Genomic DNA, 24,493 nt, shown 5'->3' on the forward strand with positions numbered 1-24,493 from the left:
ATAACGTCTTCATTGCTCACGGTGGTGGACAGCATGTCGTGTCAACACCACACTCTTACAAGGCACACCAACGTAGAATTAGTGCAAAACCAAAGATAGTGCTCCATGATCACTAGGATAAACAGGACAAATGGACATTGCAGTAATTCAGGGTAGTTAGCTCATAAGGTGAAGGACATTAAGTCACATAATATTGTCAATTACAGTAGTAGTGTGCGGCATTCATAGCCCAGTTATTGAACATTTCTGTACCATGTATGTAGTATTACAGAAAAATGTTCATTAATTGTTTTACATAGAATCAGTAATCTTCTTTTCCTAGTTACAAAGCATTATTAAATGATTGCATTCTTTTTAGTTACAGAGTATAATTAAGAATCATTAACCTTCTCCTAATTACAGTTAATTAATCATTTGTCATTCCAATAATCATTAGCCTTTTCCTAATTACAGCTAATTAATCATTTGTCGTTAATTAATCATTTGTCTAATTACAGTTAATTAATCATTTGTTGTTAATTAATCATTTGTCTAATTACAGTTAATTAATTGATCATTTGTCATTTCAATATAGTAAGAATTATTAGCCTTAATTAATTACAAAGCATTATTAAACAGTACCATAGTTAATTAATTATGTGTCATTCCAATCTATTAAGAACCATTAGTCTTTTCCTAATTACAAAGCATTATGAAACAGTCACATTCATTTCCAATTACAGAGTATAATTAAGAATCATTAGCCTTTTCCTAATTACAAAGCATTATTAAACAGTCACATTCTTTTCTGGTTACAAAGTATCAACATTGGAAACAAGAGCTAATCAATGGCATAATTAATCACAATTCGTGGAGTGACATTAATTATTGGCACTCAGTGGCCAGCAAGTATTGAATAAAATCATCATTCAGTATTATTCAGATTATTACGAAGTCATTATTAAAAATCAGTTAATTACAGTCATAGCATTAATAATCATGGGCATTACAAGTACTCATTACAATAAACAGTGTTCCTCATTCAGTAGTATTCAGATCATTACAAAGGCATTATTAAAATCAGTTAATTACAGTCAAATCATTAGTAATCACAAGCATTATAAGTGGTAACATTACAATAAACAGTGTTCCTCCTTCAGTAGTATTCAGATCATTACAAAGTCATTATTAAAATCAGTTAATTACAGGCAAATCATTAATAATCACAGGCATTATACGTAGTATCATTATAATAGACAGTGGCAGTTATTAGCTAGTGACAAAGCATTATTTTGAATATAGTCTCATTAAGAGGTCATTACTCAAGTGACATACTATTCAGAGCTAATCAGTATTACTCAGAACTTTCTCAAATTGGTATCACTATTTGGGACTGGTAATACATTTTTTTTTTTTGTTAGCAATGCATTGCGTTGAGATCGATAATTAATTGCTGAGGCATAACACTATTTGCTTTTGACCTATTGCTGCAAATGAGGATAGGTAACGTCATTCGTCATGAGTCAGCTGTAGCAAGATTATGTAACAAGGCAGTACATGTGATCACATTTATAAACGATAGACACAAATGGGTAAAAATATAAAAATGCAAGTACTAGAACAGGTATAATAAGTAACAGGTTTAGTAAGTATCATGAAAAAACTTCTCCTGGAAAAATTACAAAAACGGATTATTGACCTGAAAGAAGAAACGCACACTATGCTGAAAAGTAGTGAACTTCGAATTAACAGGTAGTGAAATGTGTATAAAAATGTGTTTCATAGCTGTCCTTTCCAAAACTTTCAGTCATCCTACTATGCAATGTAACACCTGCTGTCAAAGCAAACTGCAACAAATACTTAAATAACTACGTAGCATAAATACATTACTTCAACATTATCCTCATCTGTAAAGAAAAAAAAACTTCATTATCCATATCATCATAACTTCACCATTATCATCACCTGTAAAGAAAAACTTCATTATTCATAATACCATTTCCTTCATCATTATTCATCAGTATTCACTATCATCTGCAAAAAATCACTTCATTACTCATTACATAACTATTCCTTATCTCTAGCATATTTCATCACTAAAACTAAGATGTGTAGTTCTCTCTGACAGCCTGCATCAATCACCTTGTATTCTGAAAGAAAAAATTAGTTAAGACTGCTATTCTGTGATGAGTATAGTATAGTCTTGTTAATGCTTGTTAATCCTGATCCCTTTACTCTTCCTCATAAAGTTATTGCATCTCCTTTCGTTTATTCCGTAGGTGAAATTCCCATTTATGTTAAATTTATTTCTTAGAATCATCATTCCTTTCTGAAATTGATGAACAAAGATTAATGTCCTGCATTTAAATCATATACCCTCTAGATAATGACTGGTTTATGGTAACATAATTAACCATACAGCATAACATGACAGAAAACGTAATATGTCAAAAACATTGACAGTGTTCAAAAACAAAGATATACACAGAATAATACAATGCAGCAGCAAAAAAAATGTGAAACAGTCACGATGTTGAGATGTCATAAGGCAAAAAAAAAAAAATGTCAAAGTCAACTGGTGTGTGTTATATCTTAACTATTTCACAGTACATACAAACAAAACTGGAGTACAGTCACATACACAAAAAAAATGGAAAATGTGCATGGTCTGATGTGTAACGACAAGAAAAGCGACCTGCTAACCTTACCTTGCCGGGCACTTGCCAAGAAAAAATACGATAATCATCAATAAGTAGTCACATAAATATAATTGCTGAAATAGTCGTAAATGTGTAAATTCATCTGGAAAAATATGCACGGTCTGATGTGTAACGACAAGAAGAGCGACCTGCTAACCTTACCTTGCCGGGCACTTGCCAAGAAAAAATACGATAATCATCAGTAATTAGTCACGTGAAATAATTGCATTAGTAAATGGCATCATAGTGTGTTGAATCATACAGTGGTTTCACTCAATAAACGGTTTAATGTTTGTTATATGGTGATTGCCTTTCGATTTTCTGGTTCTCAAAGTTTCGACGTGTACAACATTGGGGTGAGGGATGCTGCGAATCCGATATGGACCTGCGTATAGAAGTTCAAATTTACTGCACTTACCTTTTAATTTGCTGGATAAATAGTGTGTACGTACTAGTATCTTCTGTCCAACGTGAAAGACGCGGCGTGTACAAACCTGTTTTTGCTGTCTTCTCCGGCGCTCTGCGGCACGTTTGAGGTTCTTCAGCGCAATGTCAATTATTTCGTGGTGTCGTACGCGACGACTTTTGGGAAATTCTATTAATTCTTTAATTTTGTTCGGTGGTTCAACGTTTTTCAGTATAACAGTCGGAGATAGCATAGTGGATTCATTTGGAATGGAATTAATTACATCTTGGAATGAGAGTATGTGTGTATCCCAATCAATATGTCTTTTGTGGCAGTATATTCTACACAGTTTAACAATTTCCTTCATTAATCTTTCACAAGGGTTCGAAGAAGCGTGGTACTTGGATATATAGATCGGAGAAATGTTTCTGGCTCGTAACATGCGTGTCCATACGCTACTACGAAATTGAGATCCATTGTCAGAAATTACTTTCATTACATGCCCTACATGAGATAGAAAATGTTTTACAAATGCTTTCAAAACAGTTTTAGCAGTAGCTTTGCGTAACGGAGTGAAAGTAACAAATTTTGAAGTGAGCTCAACAGCGACAAATATGTAGCAAAAACCTCTGTTAGTTCTGGGAATCGGACCAAAAATATCTACTGCAGCCATGTGTCTTAATTTAACAGGTATAATGGGATATAAAGGAGGAATATGTGAAGTGGTGTCTGATTTAGCTTTCTGGCAAATTTTACAAGACGCTAAAACTCGTCGTATACGTTTCTCCATGTTAGAAAAATAACAGTTCTGTCTCAGTATAAGAAAACATTTTCGTGCTCCGTAATGTGCGTAACTTAAATGAGTGTACCAAATTAGTTTGTTAACCAGTTCGTCAGGAATGCATAATAACCAAATGTTGCTGTCAGGATGAGAGCGGCGAAACAGAATGTCATTGCGTACAGTGTAGTGGTTTCTAATCGTAACATTATTTTTAACTTGCCAAAGCTGTTTAATTTCTTTCCACACATTGTCTTTGTTTTGTTCTTGTGCTATGTCCTGTAATGACGATGAAATAAAATTTTCAAATGCAACTTGCTGAATGTACATGACACTGAAATTTGCTTTGCAGAAGTGGGTTGCTACGTCTTGCTGATTGTTGCTGAGAGAACGCGATAGTGCGTCTGCTATAACATTTTGTGTGCCGGGAATGTTAACAATCGTAAAATTAAATTCCTGTAAATACAGCTTCCATCTACTTAATCTATCGTGAGTGAATTTGGCTGAAAGCAAAAATTGTATGGCTCTATGGTCAGTGCAAACGGTGGTGTGTCTGCCATAAAGAAAATGCCTAAATCTCGTGAAAGCCCATACAACACATAATGTTTCAAGTTCTGTAACAGAATAATTTCGCTCAGCAGGTGACAAAATGCGACTTGCAAATGCGATGTTTTTGATTACTATTGAACCATCTTCTTCAATTTCCTGAAAAATGTGTACGCCTAAAGCGGTATTGGAACTGTCGGTGGCAATGGAAAAATTTCTGGCAAGATCTGGGTGCGATAAAAGTGGAGCATTCAACAAAGCATGTTTCAAATAACATTCTCGTGAACAAAATTCTGCGTGTCAAAAGTAATGTTTGCGTTACTGTAATATGCAATCTGTGCTGTATCTGGTTAAAATCTATCGTACGTGTTATTATATACGGGAGAATGTTGTGGCATATCCACTATATGCACTGTTCTGTTATTTCTTATTGACGTGTTACGCTATAGATGACACCTATTGTCTGTTTCATTCGTGATAATACGTTGTTGCTAATGTTCTTGCTGCTCATAATATCGACTGTTATTAAATGTACGCTGAAAATTGTGCTCGTTATTTTTACGTCTGTCAAGATAATAATTTCTATACGGCGTATTGCTATGCGAGTTGAAATAGCGTGTTGTCTGTACGTAGTTATTTCTTTGCTGCCATGCGTTACTATTTGTTGGAGCTGGGACTATACGTGCACGCGGCGAAACATTAAAGTTTGGTTGACCTTGTAGACTGCATTGTTGGTTAGGTATGCTAAGCGGCTGACTTTCATGCTGTTGTGGTGAAAAACGTCTATTGTTACAAAAAATGCGTTTGCGACTGCCGAAAATTTTGTACATACTGATGATTACGATTTTATCTGTTATTAAAATTATTGCGGTAGTTGTCATTACGGGAGTGCCTACTGAAAATTGTCACATTCGGTAAAATATTTGTCATACCCGGTTTTCATTACTTGTTTCTTAATACTACAAAGAGCAATAGTTAAAGAGCAGTTTTGATAGATATAAAGGATAGTAGAAGAGAAGGCAGCAGTGCAGAAAACTAAAGATGAAACAGCACTACTACAGCTCGGGGCCCTATGCTCGCTACGGCACATATTCATTAAAGCGTAATGAATCCCCTGAGGTCTTTTACGCACTGCAAATAAATTTTGACTTTTGCGTTACAGGCAATAGCGGTAAAATTCCAAAAGCAAATCGCTGTATTCTTGCTAATTCTAGTTTCATCATTATAGGCAATGCTGTTGTAAATACAAAAATAAATTGTCGCATCTGGTTCAAAGCTAGCTTCTGCATTACAGGTAATAGCGGTAAATGTACAAAGATAAATTGTCGTATACAGTGCAAAGCGTGTACCTGTACGCTGTCATTATTAAATTCCTTACATTTTCTGGTGGATAAAAATTGCTCGTAATCTACGTTCTCGTCATTGAATTTGAGAACACGTTCGGGTTTGTGTGTGAATCTGTTTGTCTGTGTCGTTTCGTACTTCAAGTTGCGTAGTTTTTCATATTTTAAGTCGCGTGGCTTTTCGGATTTTACATCTCGTAGTCTCTGTAAATTGCTCACATTATACACGCTGCGTGAGTCAGACAAATGTTCATAAAGTGGCGGATTCTGTGATGTGTTATTAACTGAAATACTTTTCATTTCTGTTACTTCTTGTTGTAAATTTGATAACTTCCGACGTAACGTGTTGTTAGACGAATCGATCTCATTAATTGTCTGCTGTAAATTTTGAAATTCAGGTGTTTGGATAAAAGAAACCGGTGCAGTATCGTCTGATTTATTGTCATTAGTATTTTCGATAACATCAATACGACTGGCCAATTCATCACATTTTTCAGTCAGTATTTTAACCTGATCATCGGTTTTAGAATCAGACGCATTAATCTGTTTTTGCAACTTGCGCGTAGTTTCGCTCAGTTTTTTAACATCAGCTTTGATGACATCGCAATCCTGTGTTAGATCTAGTTGTTCGAATCTATCTGTCACTGTTTGAATATTTACTGTGTGTGTATCTGTTTTTGCTTTAAGATCAGAAATTTCATCCTGTAATTCCGCGTTCAATTGTTCTATGGTATTAATTTTGTCGGACACTGTAGTAATATTATTGTCTACATACGTCTTCGCTTTCGCGAATATTTTACGTTTGTCCTCTTGTCTCTGTGCAGTGATTGTTTCCATGACTTGTCGTTTTACTGGTATCACTACTTGGGACTGGTAATACATTTTTTTTTTGTTAGCAATGCATTGCGTTGAGATCGATAATTAATTGCTGAGACATAACACTATTTGTTTTTGACCTATTGCTGCAAATGACGATAGGTAACGTCATTCGTCATGAGTCAGCTGTAGCAAGGTTATGTAACAAGGCAGTATATGTGATCACATTTATAAATGATAAACACAAATGGGTAAAAATATAAAAATGCAAGTACTAGAACAGGTATAATAAGTAACAGGTTTAGTAAGTATCATGAAAAACTTCTCCTGGAAAAAATACAAAAACGGATTATTGACCTGAAAGAAGAAACGCACACTATGCTGAAAAGAAGTGAACTTCGAATTAACAGGCAGTGAAGCGTGTATAAAAATGTGTTCCATAGCTGTCCTTTCCAAAACTTTCAGTCATCCTACTATGCAATGTAACACCTGCTGTCAAAGCAAACCGCAACAAATACTTAAATAACTACGTAGCATAAATACATAACTTCAACATTATCCTCATCTGTAAAGAAAAAAACTTCATTATCCATATCATCATAACTTCACCATTATCATCACCTGTAAAGAAAAACTTCATTATTCATAATACCATATCCTTCATCATTATTCATCAGTACTCATTATCATCTGCAAAAAATCACTTCATTACTCATTATACAACTATTCCTTATCTCTAGCATATTTCATCACTAAAACTAAGATGTGTAGTTCTCTCTGACAGCCTGCATCAATCACCTTGTATTCTGAAAGAAAAATTAGTTAAGACTGCTATTCTGTGATGAGTATAGTATATTCTTGTTAATGTTTGTTAATCCTGATCCATTTACTCTTCCTCATAAAGTTATTGCATCTCCTTTTGTTTATTCCCTAGGTGAAATTCCCATTTATGCTAAATTTATTTCTTAGAATCATCATTCCTTTCTGAAATTCATGAACAAAGATTAATGTCTTGCATTTAAATCATATACCCACTAAATAATGACTGGTTTATGGTGACACAATTAAGCATACAGCATAACATGACAGAAAACGTAATATGTCAAAGACATTGACAGTGTTCAGATGCAAAAATGTACACAGAATAATACGATGCAGCAGCAAAAAAAAAAAAAAATGTAAAACAGTCACGATCTTGAGATGTCATAAAGCAAAAAATGTCAAAGTCAACTGGTGTGTGTTATATCCTAACTATTTCACAGTGCATACTAACAAAACTGGAATACAATCGTACATAAAAAGACAAATGTGACGTTCGTTGTGTTCAGCTTGTATGTAGTGTAGTTAATAGAGGCGAGAATTAAAGACTTTAATGGAGAGAGAATTTGATAAAATTAATACGTCATTACATAGAATTGCATAATTATTCATAAAATACGTAAGTTCATCTGGAAAAATATGCACGGTCTGATGTGTAACGACAAGAAAAGCGACCTGCTAACCTTACCTTGCCGGGCACTTGCCAAGAAAAAATACGATAATCATCAGTAATTAGTCAGGTGAAATAATTGCATTAGTAAATGACATTATAGTGTGTTGAATCATAAAGTGTCTTCATTCAATAAACGGTTTAATGTTCGAGATATGGTGATTGCCTTTCGATTTTCTGGTTCTCAAAGTTTCGACGTGTACAACATTGGGGTGAGGGATGCTGCGAATCCGATATGGACCTGCGTATAGAAGTTCAAATTTACTGCACTTACCTTTTAATTTGCTGGATAAATAGTGTGTACGTACTAGTATCTTCTGTCCAACGTGAAAGACGCGGCGTGTACAAACCTGTTTTTGCTGTCTTCTCCGGCGCTCTGCGGCACGTTTGATGTTGTTCAGCGCAATGTCAATTACTTCGTGGTGTCGTAGGCGACGACTTTTGGGAAATTCTATTAATTCTTTAATTTTGTTCGGTGGTTCAACGTTTTTCAGTATAACAGTCGGAGATAGCATAGTGGATTCATTTGGAATGGAATTAATTACATCTTGGAATGAGAGTATGTGTGTATCCCAATCAATATGTCTTTTGTGGCAGTATATTCGGCACAGCTTACCAATTTCCTTCATTAATCTTTCACAAGGGTTCGAAGAAGCGTGGTACTTGGATATATAGATCGGAGAAATGTTTCTGGCTCGTAACATGCGTGTCCATATTCTACTACGAAATTGTGATCCATTGTCAGAAATTACTTTCATTACATGCCCTACATGAGATAGAAAATGTTTTACAAATGCTTTAGAAACAGTTTTAGCAGTAGCTTTGCGTAACGGAGTGAAAGTAACAAATTTTGAAGTGAGCTCAACAGCGACAAATATGTAGCAAAAACCTCTGTTAGTTCTGGGAATCGGACCAAAAATGTCTACTGCGGCCATGTGTCTTAATTTAACAGGTATAATGGGATATAAAGGAGGAATATGTGAAGTGGTGTCTGATTTAGCTTTCTGGCAAATTTTACAAGACGCTAAAACTCGTCGTATATGTTTTTCCATGTTAGTAAAATAACAGTTCTGTCTCAGTATAAGAAAACATTTTCGTGCTCCGTAATGTGCGTAACTTAAATGAGTGTACCAGATTAATTTGTTAACCAGTTCGTCAGGTATGCATAATAACCAATTGTTGCTGTCAGGATGAGAGCGGCGAAACAGAATGTCATTGCGTACAGTGTAGTGGTTTCTAATCGTAACATTATTCTTATCTTGCCAAAGGTGTTTAATTTCTTTCCACACATTGTCTTTATTTTGTTCTTGCGCTATGTCCTGTAGTGACGATGAAATAAAGTTTTCAAATGCGACTTGCTGAATGTACATGACACTGAAATTTGTTTTGCAGAAGTTGGTTGCTACGTCTTGCTGATTGTTGCCGAGAGAACGCGATAGTGCGTCTGCTATAACATTTTGCGTGCCGGGAATGTGAACTATTGTAAAATTAAATTCCTGTAAATATAGTTTCCATCTGCTTAATCTATCGTGAGTAAATTTAGCTGAAAGCAAAAATTGTATCGCTCTGTGGTCTGTGTAGACGGTGGTGTGTCTGCCATAAAGAAAGTGCCTAAATCTCGTGAAAGCCCATACAACACATAATGTTTCTAATTCTGTAACAGAATAATTTCGCTCAGCAGGTGACAAAATGCGGCTTGCAAATGCGATGTTTTTAATTACTATAGAGCCATCTTCTTCTATTTCCTGGAAAATGTGTACGCCCAAAGCAGTGTTGGAACTGTCGGTAGCAATGGAAAAATTTCTAGTAAGATCTGGGTGCGATAAAAGTGGAGCATTCAACAGAGCATGTTTCAGGTTCATGAATTCAGAGTGTGCTTGCTTATCCCAAGACCAAATACTGTTTTTACCTGTTAATTGACATAATCTGGGTGTGTCTAAAGCAGAGTGATGAATAAATTTGCGAAAAAAGTTAATTAAGCCCAAAAAACTGCGTAATTGCTTCTTCGTCGTAGGAACACTAATGTCACGTAGAGCCTGAAGTTTTTCCGGATCAGGTGCAATGTCTTTTGCTGAAATTACGTGTCCAAGAAATTTTATAGAAGTTTTGCCAAAGTGCGATTTACTAAGATTAACTGTAAGTCCTTGTGCATGAAAGGTTTGTAACAGTTGTTCAAGAATCATATTGTGTTCAGACCAGTTAGCTTCTGCGATAAGAATATCGTCTACATACGTCGTAAGTCTGTCTTTAAGTTCTGTCGGAAGTATTGTGTTCAAACCGCGAATAAAAGCTGCAGAAGAAATAGTTAAGCCGAACGGTAGTTTGCAAAATTGATAACAGTCGCCGAAACAGAGAAAAGCTGTATATTTTCTACAATTCGGATGAAGTTGAATTTGCCAAAATCCCGATTTCAAATCTAGTGTAGAATAAATAGCTGTACCATGAAATTTCTGTAAAAGTTCCTCTAAAGTCTGTGGTCGGTCTGTTTCATTAATAATAATGTCATTAATGTGACGTGAATCAAGTACAAGGCGAAGTGAGCCATCTTTTTTCTTAACAATATGCAGCGGGTTTATGTACGGACTAACTGCTGGTTCTATAATTCCTTGGTCGAGCATATCCTGCAATTCTTTTTTAACTTGTTCTCTGTGAATATATGGAATGGGATAATGCTTTGCTTTAAATGTGTCGTGCGGTTTGACTTGAAATTCATACATAAAGCCGGACATAGTACCAGGAATGTTGTCAAAAACTGGAGCTTGCTGTAAAAGAATTTTGTGTAATTGCGTTCGTTCGTCGTCTGTAGTTGCACTGCTCTCTTTAACCTTATCAGAAATTAACTGCATAACGTCGTAGTCAGCTTCGTCTGGAGTATTATAGTTATGTACGTACGTATCCGTGAACAATGTGGGATTACAGTCTATGTTACGTGTTGCGGAAATGACCTCTGTGCGGTTAATTGTTTGTTCTTCCGCAGATAAAGAGTGCTGAAATTCTAAGGCCAATTGTATATTTTCATCCTTTAACATTAAATAAGAATTCTGAAAATCAATGACTGCGTCGTGTTGTACCAGAAAATTCGTACCTAAAATAACGTCTGTTGTTAATAAAGGCACAATCCAAAAATTAGAGTGAAAAGTATGACCTCCAATACAAAATGATAAATGCGTCTGTAATTTAACGTCTACTCCTTTACTCGATACTGCTCCCTTCACTTTTGTTTTGCCTAAAGGTAATGTCGGATAGGTATTCTCTTTGTTGCACTCATTAAAAGTCTCCTCATTTATTACTGATATAGGTGAGCCGGAATCAATTACTGCTGAGAATTTCGATGAACCAATTTTAATTTCGATAACAGGATGTGAAATGGTTTTCTGAATAACTGGTCTTTCCTGCAAGAGAGTGTCTCTGATATCGTCAAAAGTAATTACATTTTTGTGAACAACATTTTGCGTGTCAAAGGTAGTGCTTGTGTTACTAGAAGATGCGTCCTGTGCAGTATTTAGTCAGATTCTATCTGACGTGTTATTATTATTAGGAGGATTCTGTGGCATTTCGACTATTTGAACTGTCCTATTACTTCTTCCAGGCGTATTACGCTCTGGATGGTACCTACTGTCGGGTTCATTCATGAGAATATGTTCTTGCGTATGATTTTGCTGCTGGTATGACCGACTGTTGTTAGATGTTCGCTGAAAATTGTCCTCATTATTTTTACGTCTGTCGTAATAGTCATTCCTATACGGTGCATTACGATAGGAATTGAAATACTGTCTTCTTTGTACGTAGTTGTTTCCTTGCTGACGTACGTTACTATTTGTTGTACCAGGGGCTATACGTCCACGCGGCGAAACATTAAAGCCTGGTTGACCTTGTGTATTCCATTGTTGGTTAGGTATGTTAACCGGCTGGTTTTGATGTTGTTGTTGTGAAACACCTCTATTGTTACTAAACTGTTGTTCCTGTTGCTGAAAATTTTGACGGTATTGATAATTCGAATTTTGCCTGTTATTAAAGTTTTGGTAATTGTCGTTCCTAAAACGTCTGTTATCTTTCCGACTGGAATTACGTCCCTGATCATAATTGTAGTACTGTTGTTGACCTTGGTTGTTACTCAAAAAGTTTTTGTTTACAAAAGAATAATCAGATTGCTGTACTTCCAAGAGCTGTAAAAGATCTCTGAATGCTGAAATGTTTTCTTTTTGCTGGCCCGTTAGAAGTGACACTCGTAATGACCGTGGTAATTTAGAGATGCATAGTTGTATAAGTGCGGATGCACTGTACGGTTCACTTAGGTACTGGTTTTGTTGTACCATATGCTCAAAAAATTGCGTTACACTGGGAAAATTTGAGTTTTCATAGTTTGGCAAACTAATTAGTTGGTCTTTAATTCCGCGCTGTGTCGTCTTCGACCAGTACGCTGACAGAAAAGCATTCTGAAATTCCTCTACCGAGTAACACTGTCTCGCGATCGGTCTCATACGAGTTGCCGGTTCGCCTTCCAAAAAACTGCAAATAAATTCAAGTTTATGTGTTACAGGCCAAGTCGGTGGAAGAGCAAAACTAAACTGTTGAATCCAATCCAGTGGGTGAATCTGCGTTCTATCGTTTTTGAAAACCTTAAACTTTCTCACTGACAGAAAATGTTTGTAGTCGAAGTTATCATCTCTGCATGATGGAACAGGTTCAGGATCGTAAGAGTATCTATTGAACTGTGGTTGTTCGGAATCTAAGTCCCGTACTCTCTGCAGATTACCCAAATTATACGCGCTGCGTGAGTCTGACACATGTTCATAAAGTGGCGTCTGTTGTGTATTATTAACAGAAGTGTTTTTCATTTCTGTTACTTCTTGTTGTAAATTTGATAATTTCCTACGTAACGTGTTGTTAGATGAATCGATCTCATTAATAGTCTGCTGTAAATTTTGAAATTCAGGCGTTTGGATAAATGAAACCGGTGCAGTATCGTCTGATTTATTGTCATTAGCATTTTCGATAACATCAATACGACTGGCCAATTCATCACATTTTTCAGTCAATCTTAACCTGATCATCGGTTTTAGAATCAGACGCATTAATCTGTTTTTGCAACTTGCGCGTAGTTTCGCTCAGTTTTTTAACATCAGCTTTGATAACATCACAATCCTGTGTTAGATCTAACTGTTCGAATCTATCTGTCACTGTTTGAATATTTACTGTGTGTGTATCTGTTTTTGATTTAAGGTCAGAAATTTCATCCCGTAATTCCGCGTTCAATTGTTCTATGGTATTAATTTATAATCATTAGATAATGTAAAAATTTATTTATTGTAATTATTCTCCAACAAGTTCCCCAATAATAATTTTTTATTTCAAAAGCATTTTTTCAAAAATTTAATTTTTTTTATTGAACTAAAGATCTCGTTGCACTTCCCATTTCATTCCACTTCTTTTGAAAAAAAAATTTCACTAGAATCACAAAAAAAAAGAGAATATTATTATTTGCAATGCAGTTCCTCCGAGCGGTGCGCAACAACAAGAGCAGATATGTGACATCTATTTATTCTGAGGTAAGACTTTAATTCTGATTGTTTTACACAGGGCCAAAGACCGATATTTCGGTTTAATTGAAATTTCTTGTCACTGAATGGACTTTAATTTTGAAGGATTTATAATTGAGTCAGATTGCGAATTTCACGTTTTTGTTGCCATTGTCAGTACATTTCATTGTGGGCAGGTTACGCATAGAGCAGTGTCCATCAGCATTTCTAATTAATATCGTCCTTTTCTTTTAAAATTTTTGTGGGGAGGTTACACTCGGCTCCCATTTGTATTAAGTATTGTCTTTTTCTTTTAAAATACGGTGGGGAGGTTACAGTACATCTGGTGTAATGTCGCCGCAGGCTGCCACAATACGTTGTTTCATATCCTCTGGGGTTGTAGGCATATCACGGTACACATTCTCCTTTAACGTACCCCACAGAAAGAAGTCCACGTCCTATGAAACGCCCGTCGAACATCCTGTCAAGGGCCGGCCGCGGTGGTCGTGCGGTTCTAGCGCTGCAGTCCGGAACCGCGGGACTGCTACGGTCGCAGGTTCGAATCCTGCCTTGGGCATGGATGTGTGTGATGTCCTTAGGTTAGGTAGGTTTAAGTAGTTCTAAGTTCTAGGGGACTGATGACCTAAGATGTTAAGTCCCGTAGTGCTCAGAGCCATTTGAACCATTTTTGAACCATCCTGTCAAGGGACAGCCTAGTGTTAATTGCGGAATGTGCAGGTGCACCATCATGCTGATAGCACATACGTCGACGCGTTTCCAGTGGGACATTTCCGAGCAACGTTGGCAGATCATTCTGTAGAAACGCGATGTATGTTGCAGCTGTTTGGGCCCCTGCAATGAAGTGAGGACCAATAAGGTGGTCGCCAATGATTCCGCACCATACATTTACAGTCCACGGTCGCTGTCGCTCTACCTGTCTGAGCCAGCGAGGATTGTCCACGGACCAGTAATGCATGTTCCGTAGATTCACTGCCCCGTGGTTTGTGAAACCCGCTTCATTGGTACACAGGTAGAACTGCAACGCATCCTCTGTTAATGCTCATTGACAGAATTTCGCTTGATGATTAAAGTCATCACCATGTAATTGCTGATGTAGCGACACATGAAACGGGTGAAAGCGGTGACGATGCAGTATGCGCATGACACTACTTTGACTCAGTCCACCGGCTCTCGCAATGTCCCGTGTGGCCGGCCGAAGTGGCCGTGCGGTTAAAGGCGCTGCAGTCTGGAACCGCAAGACCGCTACGGTCGCAGGTTCGAATCCTGCATCGGGCATGGATGTTTGTGATGTCCTTAGGTTAGTTAGGTTTAACTAGTTCTAAGTTCTAGGGGACTAATGACCTCAGCAGTTGAGTCCCATAGTGCTCAGAGCCAGTTGTCCCGTGTACTCATGTGTGGGTTCATGGCAACAGCAGCTAACACACCAACTGCACCCGCTTCTCCTGTGACGGGCCTGTTACGGACCCGTTTGCGTGCTACGACCATACCTGTTGCATACAGTTGGCGGTAGATGTTTTGTAATGTGCGGCACGTTGGGTGCTCTCTATCCGGGTACCGTTCTGCATACACCCTGCAGGCTTCAGATGCATTTCGTCGACACTCGCCATAGATCAGTATCATCTCCGCCTTTTCAGAGTTCGAATACACCATGGCCACAGATCCTACAACACTACACTATCACAGACGTCTGGCAACACGGTGTACTACATTTGGTCTGCGTGCGGAGACGAATGCAGAATAACAATAGCAGCAAGCGCTACATGCGGACACTGCGACAGCTAGACCAAACCACAACAGTGCACTACAGCCACACTCGTAAACACGGTCGTCATCGTAGACATGTCCCTGCAGATGCTGCTCGCCGACCGTGGCCCGTGTTTGTTACAACACGCAACTGAACGTCGGAGGTTTCAAGCATCAACTTTAGGTTACAATATCTCCGGATGTAATTAACATTTTAAAATGCAACAAACGGCACTGATTACGATTTCATTATATTTTCAGATGTGCTAACAAAACTAACGTGGTTCCATTTAAAAAAACGTAGGTTTGTGTTAAAAAACATACTTCCGTGCATTTTTGTATGGTGTGTATTAAACAATTACACTAGCCCCTCTCCTCACGTTCGGTCTGTGGAATCGGTTCGTCAGTATTTGATGTGGTTTACGAAATATGTCCAGCGGTAGCGTTAGGTGACTCACCCTGTATAACGGACTAGTATTTGTTGACGTATCGGATATGCGGCTGGCAGTTAGCAGGTCAAGGTTTAGACTCCTGACCGTCAAGACTTTTTAAATAGCAGCACAAAAATGTGTCCACGTTGTATTGGCGGCGGTTTTATTCACCAGAAGGCAAATGTGTAAGTACTCTTAACTTCATGTTGGAAACATAAATAAATACTACATAGTAGAGATACATGTGTTTTCTTTTTTATTTACCTGTTATTTCATATGTGCATATTCATTGTTGCTTTGACAAGTTGTATTATAATAGCTACAGCGATGCATAAGTTAAGCCACCGTCAAAGAGAAAATTGTTTCCCACTCTTCCTTGAAGGAGTAGACCAGACTACCAATTTTCTTACCCTAATTTTATTACTGGCTTAAAATATTCCTTCGAGGGTAGTTTTTTAAGATTCATTCGTATAAATTCTGTCATGAATTTTAAAACATGTTACAACCGCGTGGCGGACTGGTGTGTCCGAGTGCTCGAAGGCAAATTATGTAAGTCTGTAATATTTACTGACGGAACATGGTTCCTGTTACTTTCGCGTAATATCACAGAGGCCTTTAGTATAAACTAAAATACTATTCACAACAAGCTTTCTCTCCGTCACGTAATTCGTTTATGTTACACAGACTGAAAGCATATGCTTGTCTCGCATCTGCTTAGCTTGTCATTTCACTTGTTTTTTATACGACGTAAAACATGGGTGCATGAAAATAACAAACAATCGTATTTATACGGATCGAAAAGTAATTTCACTTGTGCAAAAACGCTTAGATTGGCAAGCGGAAGCCAATTAATCGATATAAGTTCGTTAAACTGAGACTGTTTAGACAGTGGCCAAAAAAGATGCAACTCTACGGTACAGCCATTGCTGATCGGAGGTTTCTTTCGTTTCAATAAGGTTTGCTCAGTTTAACGTAAAAACAAAAAAGTAGAAACTTGACACGCTTGTTTCAATTTGACAGGATCTTTAGCTCATGAAATATACATGCAGTTATATAATTTCTTTTTGTAATTTGTGATTCGGCGTTATTTCTACTGCCATATATTTTAATTTCGGTTTTTGGTGCACGTTTTTATAGCGACATTTTCGTCGAAAGAATTGACTTTTATTTCAGAGTGTCACCATTTTGTGAAAAACTATTTTAAAATATATCCGTATGTATTGAGTTAGACAATATCATCAGGTTCAAAGCAGTTTTTGAAATTTTATTCAAGGTTGAAAGTTGTGGCGTTCAGAGCTCCCATCAACCACTCTTGCACTTCGCGAAGGGGTCAATGTGTGCAGTGTCCTCTGGGTGCAAGATTTATACACACAAAAATACATAATACAGTCTTAAGAGTATGTAATAAAGGTCTGGTCCATTCTGTGATTTTTTTTTTATTTTATTGAAACAATCATGACTATCGTTTACAGAATCGAGCGTCACCCTGTGCTACCTCCATAAGTAACCTTGAGAGTTAATCTTTTCTGGTCTGGGAACTGGCTTTCACAAAACGTATTCGAAAAAAACGTACAACGCAGTGTTGTACCTGACATACGAAACTTATTGTCACAAAGAAATCTAACACGATGATTTCAGCCAGTATTGTGCACTGCGCACTCCTACCGTAGGGTCACGCTGAGACTACAAGTAGATAACAAATGGCTCTGAGCACTATGGGACTTGCATCTGAAGTCATGTCCCCTAGAGCTTAGAACTACTTAAACCTAACTAACCTAAGGACATCACACACATCCAAGCCCGAGGCAGGATTCGAACCTGCGAGCGTAGCAGTCGCGCAGTTCCGGACTGAAGCGCCTAGAACCGCTCGGACACCGCGGCCGGCAAGTAGATAACATTTTAGGCATCAGTCTATGAGAGGCATGACTAGTAAATTTTTCAGATGTAAGTTTTATAACAAGAAATGAGTGACTATCAGGAGATCTTCGTAACGAAATGTATCAAGGAAGTTTCTAATATGATCCTTAGCTTCCACCTATACTGAGATACAAAGACAAGTAGTCGTTTAACTTTGCTGTCATATATCTTCAAAAGTTATTGACCGATTCACTTTACATTTTTACACGAAACTCTAATAAATGTTCGGGTAGACGTGGGCTATACTTTTTACGGGAAAAATTGTTCGCAAAAATCTCGAAACGTTACTGACCCATTTGCTTCAAATGTTTACGTAATACTGTAACAAGCGTTCAGACAGACAGGTTAGGACATATTTTTTAAAAATTTATAGTATATACATTGACGTATATCCTATGTAAAGAGGAAACGTTGTAAGCAAAAATCTCGAAAATACCTTCACCTATTTATTTCGAATACATACACGATGCTGGGGTAAATATTCTGACAGACTTAGGATACATATTTATTATATATACGTTATAAAAGTGTATACATAAAAACGTGAAAGGGTAATATAGTCACAGCAGCGCAAATGTCGAAAATTCTTCGACCTATTTGCTTCAAATTTTTACACGATACTTCAATAAATCAGTTGGACGGACGTATTATATATACTGTATTTCTTTAATAAATATGACATGTATATATACATAATACGTAATAGGTAAAAGTTATTAACTGTGCGGCTGGTCCCGGCGGAGGTTCGAGTTCTCTCTCGGGCATGGGTATGTGTGTTTGTCCTTAGGATAAATTTAGGTTAAGTAGTGTGTAAGCTTAGGAACTGATGACCTTAGCAGTTAAGTCCCATAAGATTCGACACACATTTTTTTGAAGTTATTAGCAGGAACAAGTTTCGAAACATTCTTGACCGAGTTACTCCACACTTGTACACAATACTCTAACAAACATTCCACGAGAAAGAAGATGTTGCGCTGTGAATACATGCGGTATCTGTTTCCTTTCTCACACTCAGTTTTAACTGCGATAGCCGGATATTTATACGATTAGACACACACACACACACACACACACACACACACACACACACACACATATATATATATATATATATATATATATATATATATTAAACTAAAGCTCTAGACACAAACTGTGTATGACTCATCAGCTTAAGATTAGAATACTACTATGGAGTCCCACTCGTCTGAATGTAATCCAATGAACTCTCAGATTAAAACTGTGCGAAATCGTGTCACTGAAGCTACTACCCTCTAGCATATCTAGCAGCAGGAGAAGTCTCTCAAAACACGCACACCAATGACCCAAACCAACTTCCGCATACATTTCAAGTGGAATAATCATGGTTCTTTTGGCAATAATAGTAAATAAGACTCACCTTCAGACAGACGGAGTGGGAGAGGAAAGTGGCAGAGGAAAGGGGGGGGGGGAAGAAACGGATATACAGAGGACAAAGTGGAAGAAGGACAGAAAGAGGGGTCAGGAGGAAGTAAGATAGATGGCGGTGAAAGAGGTGGACAGAGTGAAGTTGGGCGTTTATTTCTTGAACACTTTGTATCCAGGTCAGGAAACTCACTGACGTGCCGTCAGTCAGACATTTCATTTGTACGCCTCTCAGTTGTTTCTTTTACATTTGTGTGCGTGTCGTGTGTGTGTGTGTGTGTGTGTGTGTTTGGAAACTGGTAGCAGCTCCAGAACCGGTGAAGGATCGCCGCACGCGGGCAGAGATGCGGTCCCAGGACTAGCGCCGACCGTGCCGTGCCAGGCCGGACCGGACAGCCATGTTTCCATTAATAGAACGTAAATCGCCGCTCTGTCAGGAAAATTAAAGACGGCCGCTGCCCAATTACAGCGGCTGCGTTATTAAGCGCCCCGGCACACGCACGTCCTGCGCGCGGCGCGGGAGGGCCCTCTTCCAGTCTCGGGAGCTGCTCGAAGACTCCTTCCGTGCACTCGGTACCGCTCAGAATCCACCCACCTAACGGGGACGCCTCGGCCTTCTTCTAAAATAATTAAAATATGGAAATGAAGCTTCTGACGAATGATTGGAGGACAGGAGTGGTCAGATTCCTCCATAATTAATATTATGAAGCCACGTTGCCGATAAATATTTCATAACATGGCGGACATAAAGTAAGCCGTGAGGTGTAGATTTCCTAAACGAAGTGATCTTTCGCAGAAAAAAAAGGTTTCAGGTAAGAGAAAACCTACTGTGTAGTCAATACCTCAACAGCAACATGCCCCACCATCATAAGGACTTTGGCTCTTGCATTCACTACTCTGCAGCCAAATATGTTTTCCCAGAATCCAACAGCTTAGGTTACAAGAGGGGAAGGGTGGGGGGTGGGGAATGGGTGACATAATATCTCTCCCATAAAAACATTTAACTGAATCCATTTATACACTCTAAGACAAAGAAAAAAATACGACGCACCACGTTGGAATTATCCAAATTATACACACATTGATATTCATACAGGTATCGATTGAAAATCCAATTCTGTAAATTTTGGCGACTGATGGATGACACACTGCAGCTAGCAATAGTAGTAAACAGGGAACACGTTGATACCACGGCTTAAGTCTTTGCGAATTTCGTTCCATAGACTCATTTGGACACTAAATATGTCTCGCCGACAGCCTCGTCGAAAATAGAGATATTTGAGAAGAGGACGTTTAGCTTTGCTCAAAGAAACTGGTTGGAGTAATCGGTTAATCGCTCGACACTTAACCAGAAGCAATGTAACCACTCAACGATGACGCTAGATATGGCTGAACTATGGCCGAACACAGAGTCAAGAAGCAGATCGTCAACTTTGAGAGACAGCTCAACGTGAGGTCCGAGCAGTCGTCAGAGAGGTCCTTAGAGCCACGGATTTATTGTTGTCATCGATCCGACATGCAACTGGTGCTTCAGTGACCCAAAGGGCCATCAATAGGCGGCTCGCAGAAAGAAGGCTGTGCTCACAGAGCCCCTTAGACCCACTACCATTGACCACTGTACGCCAAGAAGCCCCTTTGCAATGATGTCGGGCACATTCAGCCTGGAATCCCATTCAGTGGAGTAGGTATGTCTTCAGTGATGAGTCCCGCTTTGAATATTTCGGCCCCGGGACCATGAAAGACGTGACTGGAGACGTCCAGGACAGCAGTGGGATAAGTAACCTGACTGTCGCCCGCCAAACGGCCCGACACCTAGGAGTGATGGTCGGGCGTGCCACTTCTTTTCTTAGCGGGAACCCTTTCGTTCTCATCAGTGGCAACACTGCAGCACAATGGTAGGTCGACGATATTCTAAGCCCCGACTGGTCGTCCTTCATGTCAGGCCATCCTGGGCTTACATTTCAGAAAGCCAATGCTCGCTCGCACACAGCAAGAGTTTCTGCCGCTTGTCTTCGTGCTTTCTAAACCCTACGCTGGTCAGCAAGGCCGCCGGATATTTCTCCACCTGAGAAAGTTTGGAGCGTTATGGGCAGGTTTCTCCAACCAGCTCGGGATTTTGACGATCTGTCACACCATTTCGACAGAATTTGGAACTATAACCCTCAGGATGACATCGAAAAACACTATCAATCAGTACCATGAAAAATAATTGCTTGCGTTATGACCAGAGTGGGAACAACGCGTTATTAACTTGCTCAATTTTTGAATCTCTTTCTTTTGAATCGACCTTTCCCATGTTGTAATCATTTGTTTGTCTGTAGATGTACTTCACATCTACCGATTTCAGTCCCATTAGGATAATTCCTTCATAGTGCGCCGTTTTTTCTTTCCTTTTTATCTTTCTTGTCTTAGAGTGTGTGTTTTCACAGAATTAACAAGATGCTCTTATAACGAGAGAGAGAAGTGTGGGTGGTTACCTACCCCCCCCCCTTCCGTCCCCAAAGAACATTGTACCTAAGTATTTATATTTTTATATTTAGTTTTTGACTATTAGGGGGGCAGGGGCAAAAACCGAATGCTCGAGTAAAGACCAACGAAATATGCAACTAATATTAACAAAAAAGTTTCCAAAAACTAGTGGTTTCTGAACGATTACGTACGTGCGGCCTTATAACAAAATCCTCTACGTTCCAAACTGCAAAACGTGCGCTTTACGACAAACACGTCACAAGTTTTCCACATGGCCACTGGTCGCTTGAAGGCAGGCCGCAGCACTTCCCCTCATCAATGCCGAGATAAATCCAAAACTCCCAAACATGTATTGAATGCATCGAGGACCATCGACAATAAGTTCCAGTAATTAATCGACAGTGTAAACAATGTTGGAACAAACCAAAGCTTTTAAACATCCACAAACAGAAAGTCCGTCTGGTTCAAGGTAGTAGACTTCTGAGGTCATAGTATAGTGGAGCCTCGACGGACACACTTATTGAAAATTGGTTCTATGTATTCAGACCAGCCACGTAAAATTGTGCTGGTGCACCATCATGCAAGTACCAAATGCGCGTCTTTCCATCATATGGAGCATCATTCAAAACGTAGAGTTAGACATAAACAGTAGTGCAACGTTGGCAATACTGCACCAGCACATGGGTGTTATCAGAGAAACTGTAGAAACGTTATCCTATCTAAGTTACTAAAATAATCACAAAATTGAGAAATTAGACATGACAGGTATTGCAAAAATGTCAATGTCCAGACGTGGCTAAACATTTATTAACACGACTAAACTGTCGTTGTTGTTGTGGTCTTCAGTCCAAAGTCCGCTTTGATGCAGCTCTCCATGCTGCTCTATCCTGTGCAAGTCTCTTCATCTTCGAGTAACTACTGCAACCAACACCCCTCTGAATCTGCTTAGTGTATTCATCTAATGGTCTTCCTCTACGATTTTTACCCTCCACACTTCCCTCCAATACTAAATTGGTGATCCCTTGATGCCTCAGATGGCTATCAACCGATTCTTTCTCCTAGTCAAGTTGAGCCACAAAATTCCTCTTCTCACCACTCCTATTCAGTACCCCCTTATTAGCTACGTGACCTGCCCAAATAATCTTCACGATTCTTCTGTAGTACCACATTTCAAACGCTTCTGTTCTCTTCTTGTCTAAACTATTTATCGCCCTTGCTTTACTTCCATACATGGCTACACTCCACACAAATACTTTCAGAAAAGACATCGTGACACTGACACCTATACCCGATGTTAACAAATTTCTCTTCTTGATAAACGTTTCCTTGTCATCGCCCATCTACATTTTACATCTTCTCTACTTCGACCATCATCAGTTATTTTGCTTCCCCTAATAGCAAAACTTATCTACTACTTTAAGTGTCTCATTTCTTAATCACATTATTTAATTCGACTATACTCCATTTTTCTCGTTTTCCTTTTGTTAATGTTCGTCTTATAACCTCCTTTGAAGATACTGTTCATTGCCTTCAACTGCTCTTCCAATCCTTTGCTGTCGCTGACAGAATCACAATGTCATTGACAAACCTCAAAGTTTTCATTTCTTCTTCCCGGATTTTGATTCCTACTCCTAACGTTTTGTTTGTTTCCTTTACTGCTTGCTCGACATACAGAGTGAATAAAATCGGGGATTGGCTACAATCATGTCACACTCCCTGCTCAGCTACTGCTTCCCTTTCGTGCCCCATCGGCTCTTGTAACTGCCATCTGGTTTCTGTAAAAATTGCAAATAGGATTTCACTCCCTGTATTATGCCCCTGCTAGCATTAGCATTTGAAAGAGAGTATTCCAGTCAACATGGTCAAAAATTTTCTCTAAGTCTACAAATGATACAAACGTAAGTTTGCCTTTCCTTAACCTACCTTCTAAGGTAAGTCGTTGGGACAGTGTTGCCTCGCGTGTTCCTACATTTCTACGGAAACCAAACTGATCTTCCCCGAGGTCGGCTTCTACGGGTTCAAAAAATGGTTCAAATGTGATGTGTGATGTACTTAGATTAGTTAGGTTTAAGTAGTTCTAAGTTCTAGGGGACTGATGACCTCTGAAGTTAAGTCCCATAGTGCTCAGAGCCATTTGAACTATTTTTTTCTCCATGCCACTTCTACGCATACATTCTTTCACGATTCTTACGCTCTGTGCAAAATTCTACCGGGTGGCTTCCTCTTTCATTCCTTACCAAAGTCCATGTCCACCTATTACTTTTCCTTCTCTTCCTTTCCCTACTACCGAACGGGGACTGATGACCTTAGCTGTTTAGTCCCCCTTAAACATCACAACAACCACCACCACCACCTACTACCGACTTCCAGTCCCGCATGTGTATTACATTTTCGGCTCTCTTAACCATCTGAATAATTTCCTTTACCTTGTATGTCCTCAATCTCCTCCTGCACAGCTACTTGGCATATAAACTTGAGCTACTATTGGGGGTGTAGGCTTCGTGTCTGTCTTGGCTACTGCTGTTGACTGCGCTGTTCGCAGTAATTTATCTGCGTTCTTATTTTTGTGTTCGTTGTTAGACCTAATCCTGCATTACCCATATTTGATTTTGTATTTATTACCCTATGTTTACCTGACCAGAAGTCTTATCCTCCTGCCTTCGAACTTCACTAATTCTCACTATATCTAACTGTACCCTCTCCATTTCCCTTTTTAAATTTTCTAACCCACTTGTCGCGTTAAGGGATCTGACATTTCATGCTCCGTAGAACGCCAGTTTTCTTTCTCCTAATAACGACGTCCTCCTGAGTAGTTCCCACCCCGAGATGTGAATGGGGAACTATTTTACCTCAGAAATATCTTACCGAAGAGGATGCCATCATCAATTAACCATACAGTAAAACTGCATGCGTCGGGAAAAATTACAGCCGTA

The sequence above is a fragment of the Schistocerca piceifrons genome, chromosome 7 (assembly GCF_021461385.2).
Source record: "Schistocerca piceifrons isolate TAMUIC-IGC-003096 chromosome 7, iqSchPice1.1, whole genome shotgun sequence".
Lineage (NCBI taxonomy): Eukaryota > Metazoa > Arthropoda > Insecta > Orthoptera > Acrididae > Schistocerca > Schistocerca piceifrons.